The sequence below is a fragment of the Mesoplodon densirostris genome, chromosome 5, assembly GCF_025265405.1.
Source record: "Mesoplodon densirostris isolate mMesDen1 chromosome 5, mMesDen1 primary haplotype, whole genome shotgun sequence".
In the NCBI taxonomy this organism is placed as follows: domain Eukaryota; kingdom Metazoa; phylum Chordata; class Mammalia; order Artiodactyla; family Ziphiidae; genus Mesoplodon; species Mesoplodon densirostris.
This window is the reverse complement of record NC_082665.1, coordinates 148710456-148719396: the sequence shown is the minus strand read 5'-3', so window position 1 is coordinate 148719396 and position 8941 is coordinate 148710456.

Below are 8941 nucleotides of genomic sequence, written 5' to 3'. Positions count from 1 at the left end.
GTGCACCTCTGATCCAATCAGTTCTGTCCCTGTAGTAGCCTTGGCTACTCAACATCCGTCCTATTACCATCACTTTTTCTTGCTAAAGAAGTATATCCACCTTCCATCCTATGGCCCTTTCCCCAGCTCAAAGGATATATTTTGATTGGCCTAAGTCGATCATAGTGGCACATTCCCCTTCCCAGGGATTGGTTTAGGGAATGGAGCATATGATCCAGTTTTAACTAGTGATTTATAAAGGAAAGTCAGTTGGAGGATTCTTAAAAAAGATTTCTTCACTTCCTAATGAGAAGACAGCAAAACCTACAGACCCATCCCCCAAATACACACACACACACACACACACACACACACACACACATTCTTCCTCCATCTAGCATAACCATGATTATATGTGATGACTGGAAACATTGAAGCTAGGTTGCTACCAGCCTGAAGATGAAGGGAAAGTGGAAGCAGAACTCTAATTTTGCTCATTTGCAGACATTCCATCTCTGAACTCTTTGTAATGTATGATAGTTAGCATCTTTATTGCATAACCAAATTTCAGTTGGGATTTACTACTACTTAAAGCAAATGTATCTTAATTAAAAGAAACATGGACACCCAGGCCAGGCTTTCATCAGAGACCTTGAGTGGGTACAGCTCCCACAGAAATATCCATTGTGCCAAGTGGGTTTGGTAGACTTGAGGAGCATGAGGAATGAAGTATGTCCTAGAAAATCCCATCTCAAGAGAAGAAAAATGACAAAGAACAGGTTTACTTCAAACATGAGTAGGGATGATTCTGGATACAGTGTGTAATTTTGATTGTCCTCTAATCTAGTGTGCATAGACTTGTGTCTGAGTTCTAGGCCAAATGCACTGCAAAAAGAAACAAAACATATTAATGGCTACAGTAGTCCCTCCTTATCTGCCATTTTGCTTTCTGTGGTTTCAGTTACCACCAGTCAACTGTGGTCCAAAATTATTAAATGGAAAATTCCAGAAATAAAGTCGTAAGTTTTCAATTGTGTACCATTCTGTGTAGTGTGATGAAATCTCATACCATCCCACTCCACCCCACTCCATCCTACTCTGTCTTATCCAGGAAGTGAATCATCCTCTTGTCAAGCGTATGACACCTATTAGTCGCTTAGTAGCCATCTTGATTTATCAGATACACTGTCATGTTATCACAGTGTTTGTGTTCAAGTAACACTTGTTTTATTTAATAATGGCCCCAGTGGGAAGAGTAGTGTTGCAGGCAATTCAGATATGCCAAGGAGAAGCCTTAAAGCGCTTCCTTTAAGTGAAAAGGTGAAAGTTCTTGACATAAGGAAAGAAAAAATATGCTGAGGTTGCATATTTATGGTTAGACTTATGGTTAGAATGACTTTCCTATCTGTGAAATTGTGAAGAAGGAAAAAGAAATTTGTGCTAGCTTTGCTATCATACCTTAAACTGCAGAAGTTACTGCCACAGTGCATGATAAATCCACTTTTATTAGTATACTGTTATAATTATTCTGTTTGGTTATTAGTTATTATTTAACAACAATTTCTTACTGCATCTAATTTATAAATTAAACTTTATCATAGGTATGTATGTATAGGAAAAAATATAGTATATATAGGGTTAGGTACTCTCTGTGGGTTCAGGCACCCACTGGGGGTCTTGGAATGTATCCCCCATGGATAATGGGGAACTACTGCACTTCACTAACATCTTAATGCCATCCTGAGAGGTTCTAGTAGCTTTGGTGCCATGACCTAGCTGTGTCAGGAGACTAGAATGAAGCTTCCTTGGAGGGAAGAGGGGTCTTTGAATCTTTGTACCAAATGGGCACAAACATCTCCCTGTTTGGAGCCAGGGACAACAATCATTGGATCTTAAAAGTCTAGACTGATTCCAACTGAGTGCTGAGAAGGACTCAGGCATGAGAGACTGCCATGGTCAGTGAGCAGTGTCTGTCATACAAGTGGTTGGGGACAAGCAGAACCCACGTCACACTCTCACCCTCCCGAATCCCTTCCGAGACCTCAGCCAACCACTCCCTGCATAACAGGGAAGGTGCGCTCCCTCCAGCACCGCACATCACGCATTCAAGAATCTTGTATTTTACCCTTTATGCTCTTAAACAAGGATACACTTACAAAAGTGCACTGTCTCCAACCAATTCAGGCATTGTTGAACAATCCTCCAAGACCAAGAGCCATTCTCATCACTTTTATTGTCCCTTGCCAATCCGCAACTTGACACGCCTCAACTTGCTATTTCTGGAAGATCAACAGCACTCCAGCCTAGCGAATTTTACTTCAGAATTTTAGTATTATTGTTATTTTTATGATTTTTCTTGTCTTCCTGCTTCCTCCTAAAGATTTTAACCATGAGTAGCTTTGACATGCTTCAAAACTGCTTTTGTTCTTTCAGGGAGCTTTTGGAGAGGGTCCAACTTCACAACGTCCCTATGAAACAAGGCCATGGAGAATCCTTTGAATTTACTTCCTCAAATATTTCTTGAGTACCTACTCTGTACAAGGTGCCATGGCAGATACAAAGATGAATAAAGAATGAAAAGGAAGTGCCACTTGTTGAGATTCTGCTGTGCTATGTAATGTGCCAATACCATGCCAGGGACTTGGAAGTGCTTCAGCTCATTTCATTTCCATAGCAACCAGCAATTTCCCAAAGCGTTATTATCACAATTAGAGCTGAGGAAACTGAGACTCAGAGAGGTAACCTGACTGGTCCAGTCATTCTTATAGTGATTAGTGGAGCTGGCATTTGAATCATGTCTGTCTGACTTGTGGACAAAAAATGTCGCCTGCCATATCAGTAAACAAAGATGTTGGAATGACCAATCCATCAGCTACTGCAGTTCCCAAATGTGCACCCTACGGGGATTCAGGATGGAGAAAAACAGGATACTGGCCCTAGATAGCTGAGGTGTCTATCAAAGGAATGATTTAAATGAGCCCAGATTCTTGCATCTTCCCATACATAGAAAAGTGCTAAATTCATTAACCTGAGATGTCTGGTTTTCTTTAATTAGTGGTAATCTTTTGATGCTCATCTACCTGTTTTTTTTTGTTTGAGTTTCTGTATATCCCGGCTCCTCCCTTACCTCTTCAGATCTGTCCCTCAGAGCTATCTGAGAGCCTGTCTCCAGGGCTTAAGTCCTCAGTAAAGCTACCAAATAAAACATAATTCTCAACTTTTAGGTTTTGCACTTTTTTTCAGTCAACAGACTCAAAGCCCATTGTGTTTCAATGCACCAAGACAAGGGACCAAATGAGAAGTAAGGTTTAAAAGAAAGGGGGAGGAGGGGTCCTGGGAAATTTGGAGTCAGAGCATTTCCTAGCAAGCTGTATGAAAGTAGGCCAGTTACTAACCTCTCTCAGCCTCAGCAGCTCAGTCAACATGGGCTAACACCTACCTTGCAAGGTTGTTGTGAGGATTAAAACTAATACGTGTAAAGCATCTAGCACATGGTACTAGCCTATAAAGAATAATTATTGTTATTCACAGCTATGCAAATTACCATTTCTCAAAGAGGCAGGAGCCATTTTCCTACACCCCAAGTTCTCAGAATTTGCAGTGGGTATGAAATCTAGGACCTAAGTTAACAGGATTTTGCTATATGGCTTTGAGAAGGCATATGTTTGTCTCAAGAATCTCCAGAAAGTCTGTAAGAAGAGAAAATCCCAAATCAGAGGCAAAATCAAGTCCTCATTCAGGGCAGATACTGGGCAGGAATGCCAAGAGAAGCCACCATAGTTCAAGCCTGCTTGTGAATTTGCATGAAAAGTGAAAAACAACATGACCACGGATCTGGCCCCATGGAATAGCCATGGGCATCTTCAGTGAGAAGAAGGCCACTATCTAAACTGCTTGGAGTCCCACAGCAAATCTTTACAGAAAGACACAAACTCACATTGGATCAGGCTTTTGTGGGTCTCCAGGGAATGCTGACTTTGTTAATGTCACCACAAATGTGTCCCTGAATGAGGGAGTTGACAGGACACCTGTCTCTGCATTGAAACCTGATTAAAGCAAGTCCAGCCCCTACTATTCTCTCAGGAATCTTCACACTTTCTAAGCTGTTGAGTCCTTTGTGATTTGGTCATTTCTATGGCAGGAAGACTTCATCCTTGATTCTTCTAGTGATAATCCATCCACAGCACAGCGTGAATACTCAAGGAACAGGCTGCCTCCCAAATAGAGAGGATTGCCTAGGTGGAAGGACTTGATAGGAACTGAAAATGCATCCCGAAATCCACCCTCACAAATAAGAAATTTTCCCTACCTCCTGTCACTGATGCTGTGAATTCTTCTCTGGAGGAAGAGCAGCATGGAGTTAGCATCCCAAACTGTTTCATGAAAGAACCCCTCAAAAACAGGGTAATAGTGGAGATGGCTGCGCAACATTGTGAATATACTAAAATCTACTGACTTGTACACTTTGAAGTTGTGATGTTTATGTTATATGAATTATACCTCAAAAATATTTTTTTAAACATTAAAAAGAAAAAAGAGAGAGAAGTTCAGCTTTGGGAAACTTGTCCAGGAGGCCTGGAGGGCCAAGACCCAATTAGAGCTCCAGATAGGGACTCCTGTGCACGTCACGTTCTGCTCTGTAATATATCTGTATTTGTTGTAATGTTTTAAGCGTTAAAATTATTTGCCAGTTAAAATGCTTAACCTTTATCCCCCTCAGATATTTAAATAAAATTAATAACCCAGGAAGATGTGCCTTAGTTTTCCGGGGATTTGGAGAACCTTGTGGCAACACCAATTGCTTGTGGGCTTAAGAAGCATGAGAAACCAGCCAGGCTTACCGAAGTGTGATCCCGGGTGTGGATCTCAGGATGCTATCCCAGTGCCTATAAAAAATGTTGTCTGTCATTCCATTAAACAACAAATGCTGCCCACCATCAAGTCATCGGCCACTGCGGCCACCCCCGTCAGCACTCTATGAAGGGAATTCTGGACGAAGGAAAACAGGATACTGGCCCTAGAGAGTTAAGATGCAAATCTAAGGAATAATTTCAATGAGCCCAGATTCTTGCATCTTCCTATACATAAAAAAGCACTAAAATCATGAACTTGAGTCGTCTGTCTTTTGTGATTATCAGGAATCTTTTGATGTTCGACCACATATTTGGTTTGTCTTTGCTTTTTTATTTTTTCAGCAAAAACTCCTATATAACCTGGCTCTTCCCTTACCTCTTTGGAACTGTTCCTCAGAGCTATCTGAGAGGCTGCCTTCCCAGGCTTTAGTCCTCAGTAAGGTCCCCGAATAAAACATAACTCACAACTTTTAGGTTTGCATTTTTCTTCAGTCGACAGTCCCAATATGTGATTCCAGGGTGTGGATCCCAGGGTGTAGATCCTTGCTGTGGACTCCAGTCTGGTCAGGTCACTCAGAACATTCATTTCCTCTTCTGTTAAATTAGGAATCCAGCCCCTACTGTACTATGAAACACACCCAAACCTACATATATATAAAGCATATAGATATGCTTTGTCACGGGAATAATTGGCAAAAGACAAAAACAATAATGACCACAACAGCCCCCAAAACACCATTACACAGACATTCATACTCACTAGAGGGTACCTCCAGATTTGCAAGAGCTTATCCAAGATAAGAGCCCTCCCTCAGGTGAGCAAAGAACAAACATTTTTTTTTTTTTTTTTTTTTTTTTTCTTTTTGCGGTATGCGGGCCTCTCACTGTTGTGGCCTCTCCCGTTGCGGAGCACAGGCTCCGGATGCGCAGGCCCAGCGGCCATGGCTCACGGGCCCAGCCGCTCCGCGGCATATGGGATCCTCCCAGACCGGGGCACGAACCCGTATCCCCTGCATCGGCAGGCGGACTCTTAACCACTGCGCCACCAGGGAGGCCCAAGAACAAACATTTAATGGAAGATTGCCAGTTGAAGCAAGAAAGAAAAGCTCCTCCATTCGGTAATGGAGCCCTGTGAGGCCAAGGTCAGGGCAGATCTCTGCAGCTGGAAGAAACATCCTTTCCTTATTATGGGTTCAGGCTGTAAGTCAAGAACAAAATAGTTGCTTGTTTTCACAACAGTACAGATCAAATGGTAAGAGAAGTGATCCTACCAAATCGAAGATTTACATTAGAGGCCCATCCTCATCCACCAAACCAGAACGCAGCACAACCTAGCTTCCTTCCTGGGTCCAGTGTGCAGAGACCTAGGGCTGATGCTACGACCGCAAATGTGGATGTGGTCACTGTCATGAGGAGATGAGCAACAGCGATACGTGGCTTAGGCCTGAGCGGGCAAGCGGCCCAGGCCTCACGGGGCCCTGCTCCTTCCTTGACATTTTCTAAGCACCCCTCAGGGCCTGGAACGGGCTGGGGCCAGCAGTGCTGTCTGAGAAGACGCCTCAAGCCCAGATCAGGACACAGAGAACTCCATCCCTGTTTCTCCCCTTCTCAGTGCTGACACTCTACCCTGGATGTGGGGTTGGTCGGATGCCCAAAGGAGCTCTGGAACATGCCTACGTGTCCTGTTTCAGGACAGCAGCCAGGCCAGCAGCTTACCCTTCCTACTTAGTTCAGTATTTCTTTGTGAGATCATGCAAGATTGGGCCCCTAAAATGGTGTTAACATGCTGAGTTGGGGTGACACTCACATATTCCACAGAATAAGTTCAGGGCCCGTGTGTCAACCCTCCCCCCTCCCCCATGTTCTATGCTCCGTGCCGCCTCAGACCTACAACATCGGACAGCAGCAGGTCACTTACCGTATGTGTCCCCAGCTGCTGGCACCCAGGGAGGTCTCCCAAGCCCTCACCGGCTCCATGCCACACGCCCAGCGGTCCTCTGGGGATGGTCTCACCTACATCCCCTGAGGCCGCTTGAGATTGACGCTCTGCAACCCCAGGGGGCGCTTTAATTGATGGCCTCGCTTGCTTCTAATCCATGCGGCGACATTGTGCTCTCCTGCCCAGTCTTCCCCCATGGTAGAGGACAGATGGACATGCCTCATACAAGGTATGTGCCTCGCTTTTCTCACTCCCCTCACAGGCCCCTCGTCCATCCTCCCTGCAGGCAAAGGTGTGTCTGCGTTGAACGAGATTACATCCTATGAAGGCAGTGATTAAAGCCTAAAAATTTCAAGAGAAGACGTGGTCAGAATATGTGGTCTAGGGACTTCCTTGGTGGCCCAGTGGTTAAGAACCCGCTTGCCAATGCAGGGGACACGGGTTCGAGCCCTGATCCGGGAAGATCCCACATGTCACAGAGCAATGAAGCCCATGTGCCACAACTACTGAGCCTGCACTCTAGAGCCCACGAGCCACAACTACTGAACCCACGTGCCACAACTACTTTAGTCCACGTGCCTAGAGCCCATGCTCTGCGACGAGAAGCCACCACAATGAGAAGCCTGCACACTGCAATGAAGAGTAGCCCCTGCTCGCTGCAACTAGAGAAAGTCCACGTGCAGCAACGAAGACCCAACGCAGCCAAAAATAAATTAATTAATTAAAAAAAAAAGAAGATGTGGTCTACCTTCGGGTTAAAAAGTTCCAAATGGTAAAGGTAACAAGACCAGAGATCTATCATACTCATTTTCCTGTATACTCCGGGTAAGATTTGTTTTTGTGCTCCTCAACCATGAAGCAGGCAACATTTGAGAGAGTCATTGGAAGCCAGTATGCACAGGTGGCCTGATGCAGAGGCAGCGTCATAAGCAGTGATATCACCATCACTAAATAGCTGACATCAGGGAACTGCGGGAATGAGCAGATCTATATTGTTTCAATACAAACAGCCACAGCAATGGGAGCAATAACAGCATTGCTACCTTTTCCTCATAACGAGGAGTATGAAATTAGCCAGGAATGGTGCATTTGACAATAAAGAACGTGAAGAATGTTTCCTGGACCTGAACAGGATGACATGGTGCCAGAACACTACAGAGAGTCTTCACAGGCACCAAGTGGACAATAAACAAATCCATAAGTACCTCTTCTCCCCCTATTTTTCTATATTGCCAACTATAAATCACTATGTCACATGAGCCCATGACCATGGATTTTAAATTCTTTAAAATTAATTTAGGGCTTCCCTGGTGGCGCAGTGGTTGAGAGTCTGCCTGCCGATGCAGGGGACACGGGTTCATGCCCCGGTCTGGGAAGATCCCACATGCCGCGGAGTGGCTGGGCCCGTGAGCCATGGCCGCTGAGCCTGCGCGTCCGGAGCCTGTGCTCTGCAACGGGAGAGGCCACAACAGTGAGAGGCCCGTGTACCACAAAAAAACAAACAAACAAAAAAAAATTAAATTAATTTAAAATTTAAATTAACTGCAATTTCTTTGTCTTAAACAAATTGTTTTCATAGACAGCTTTATGAAAAATATTTGCTCAGGGCCCTGTACACCCTAGAGATTCCCTGGGCAGGAGTGCGTCTTTCTAAGGTAGAGGAGGAAGGTTTGTGGGAAAGAGCCGGGCAGAAACATGCTTGGGAAAAAGTGCGTTCAAACCTGAGGACAGGAGAACCTGGTCATGAGTGGAGACTTTTGTCCCCTTCAACTAGTATTTATTCATCCCCTAAGAGCCTCCCCAAATGGCATAAAAATAAATTTTAAAAAAGAAAAATAAGCCCACTAAAGGTTTGAAAACTTGAGGCTAATATCAAGAGGAAGTATAGCAAGAACAGTAGTTGCTAAAGCAAATTGCCCTACGTTCAAACTCTCCCTGTATCATGTATATTCATGTGACCTTGAACCTATCTGAGCCTCAGTTCTCCATTTTGTAAAATGGGGGAATAACAGTAACTCTCATCAAGGTACTTATTGTACAATAAGTGCTCCGTCAGTGTCAGCTGCTATTATTTGTTTGTGGAAGGAAGTAGCCAACCATATGCAGAAAAGAAAATCCTAGATCAGTTTCTGTAAAGTCCGGTTAATTATCTTTATGTTTAGAATACTGC